The sequence below is a fragment of the Aplysia californica genome, unplaced genomic scaffold (assembly GCF_000002075.1).
Source record: "Aplysia californica isolate F4 #8 unplaced genomic scaffold, AplCal3.0 scaffold00174, whole genome shotgun sequence".
Classification (NCBI taxonomy): Eukaryota; Metazoa; Mollusca; class Gastropoda; order Aplysiida; family Aplysiidae; genus Aplysia; species Aplysia californica.
The window spans coordinates 85668-88487 of NW_004797444.1; the positions used below are offsets into that span (position 1 = coordinate 85668).

A 2820-nucleotide genomic window follows, 5' to 3' on the forward strand; every position below is an offset into this window, starting at 1 on the left:
GTGTGTGTGTGTGTGTGTGTGACAGAGCGTGTGTGTGAGTGTGTGTAATCGAGCGGTTGCTCCAGAGTACGTGAGTATTTAATTTGTGTGAGCTCGCGTATGTGTTTGTAAGCTCGTGCTCATACTCGCGCATGCAATCGTGCATGTCTGTTTGTGTGTATTTGTGTGTGTGTGCGTGTGTGTTTGTGTGTGTGTGTGTGTTTGTATGTGTGTGTGTGCGAGTGCAGTCGAGTGTATGTGAGTGTGTGGATGCGAGAGAAAGAAAGAGAGAGAGAGAGAGAGAGAGAGAGAGAGAAAGAGAGAGAGAGAGAGAGAAAGAGAGAGAGAGAGAGGGGGGGGGAGAGTTCGGCAGAGATTAACAGCTTTGTGAGCAAACAGTAAGTGTACCATTGCGGTTAGTCGCAAACGTCGAAACTGCACGATAACTGGATATTATCATCATTATGGTGTTGAATTGAGAAGCACCATGTGTGCAGGCCACTATTATCTATAGCATCGCAAGTTCACAGTGGCCCGTGAAAATACATGAAAACAGTTTGTGACTCATCCCCCCTCTCCATCCCCCCAAAAAAAACACCCACACAACAACAACAAAACATAAACAACAAACAAACAAATCACAATAGTGTCTGTGTGTATGCGCCAACCTTTGCGCAGACGCATCGAATCTAATTACTTGGAAAGCAGAATGGGATTTTGTTTTGCAGGTTGAGGTTTGGGGCTTGTGGATGCTTTTAAGGACGTATTATTTATTCCAGCTCTCTATACGGAATCCCATTTGAAGCACAAGAGTGCGCTAAAACTATAACTCCGCCCCCTTTTTTCTCTTAAAATAATGAAAACTATTTAATTTGAATAATAAAAAAAAATAGTAGATACATACCTGTAAGAAACACTTTTAATTTTCACTGAAAATAAACGGCTAAATCCAGTGTATTTTGAAATTCGACACTTTATAAGAGATTAATCAATGAAACTCACACTTGTGTCGCACGCACATAAGGTAAGAAAAAAATTCACTGAACCTCTTACAACCACTCCACAGCAGATAACATTTCCAAAAAATCAAGCACGAGTAAATAATGGACAACTTTAAATAAAACACTCCTTCTAAGAAACAGATTTCTCTGAAACAAGCACAAAGAAGAGCGCAGATCACGACTATTAGAGCACGGAGAATTAAATATAATTTTATGTGGACCGCGTTGTCACACCAGCAGGCTCCGTCCCCCTCACACACAAGCCAGAAGGTCCTAAAACACAAGGTCCACTACGTTTGTACAACCTACACGCGTGATGTCATCGGTGACCCCCTCTGTCAACCCAACAACAGCCTCACAGCGTGTCTCTGTCACCTGGACCGGGGAATCTCGGAGTTAGAGTGGAGCCATACTCGGCCGAACGAGGAAAAAACTCGTAAACTTAACGGGAAACTATAAAGAAGAATCTGGAGAACCAAACGCTTAAGCCTGTGTTGTTTGGTTTGAGATCCCACTTTTTCCTCACGTGAATAAAAATCACGGTAGATCTTTTGATTGGTGAAATCCAAAACAGCGCACAGGATAGCAATTCGAACAAATCACAATAAATTCACAACAGTTAGGAATTCAGTTACAAAATTCTTGAATAAGCCGAATAGCACAATGTTGCACACACGAGCACGAAATCGTTTTCCCCAAAAGCGATCACACGAGTATCAACTTTAAGTCGGAAACAAAGGACGATTTTTCCCCTGCGTCAAAGACAAGCAGTAAGTTGTCAACAGGACACAAATCGCCCAAACTCTGAAAACTTTCGTTGGGTCGAACACAGCTATAAGAATATAATGATATCGTGCGCGGCCGTAGGAGTCCTCCCCCGTTGTTTAGGAACGACCAGCCCCTATTGTTGACTCGTCGAGTGGGTCCGTCATTGAATAGGAACCGCGAAAAGCTCCGAGGCCAGACAGGAAGCGACACTGGTTTAGCGCTGCAGCGGCGTTTCCTTCATTCTGGGATTTTTGTCTCTGCTGTCTGGCTCCACCTGCCTTGTGTTCGTGTGTTCGTGTGTGCGTGCGTGTGTGCGTGCGTGCGTGCGTGCGTGCGTGCGTGCGTGCGTGTCCGTCCTGCCCAGCGCGTCCGTAGAGAGAGCCCGCGAGGGTGTAACGTATGACTGTATCGGCCTTGGATGGAGGACGGGAGGGGGGAAATCGATCCCGTTGGTTTCGTTCGAGTGACACATACCAAAACAAAACCAGATTCACGATTTGATAGTTTAGTTAACGTACAGACGAAAGGCAAACAAAAAGGAAACGCACAAACTGTGCTCCTCCCGGTGTACTACTGGACTAGGATACATTATAGTTTTTGCCTCTTGCTCTAGTAGTTTCCGTGGCTTTGTCGAAGAACACTATCTGAGAGTTATCGGCTGCCCGGAGAACTTTGAATGTTTTTTACTGTAAAAAAAACCCTGGGTGGGGCTATGCGGTGGTCGAACCCGCGACGCCTGGATTTACAAGGCTTAAACACAAGCTCTTAAAGGTTAACTGCCTTGCCCCTTGTCCCTGTTTACAGGTTGTTTGTACAAACTCCTAGGGAATATATCCATAAATCAAATAACTATTTATAATCAAAGCTCATGCTGACCTTTTTTTGGAGACCAGATACCCGCAAAAGAAAATAATATGCTTTCAATAAAAAGAATGGGTTTGTACTTATGGGTGACGTGACCTGCCAAATCTAATAATTGATTTCTTCGAAAGTCCTCGTGATTAATTCTTGTTGGACTCGCTAATTAATTCCATTGCCAACGATCTCTGTAAATAATTAAGAGGGGAAAAGA

General features: G+C 44.0%; 1 long non-coding RNA gene across 1 annotated transcript in view; it reads right to left on the bottom strand.

The window, feature by feature from the left end:
* LOC118477678 overlaps window positions 1-2051 on the bottom strand; it is an 11812-nt gene extending 9761 nt beyond the window's left edge. Inside the window, exon 1 of the long non-coding RNA XR_004858539.1 lies at window positions 884-2051. This is a non-coding gene — a long non-coding RNA (uncharacterized LOC118477678). The remainder of the gene's footprint in view (window positions 1-883) is intronic.
* Window positions 2052-2820: the final 769 nt, after the last annotated feature.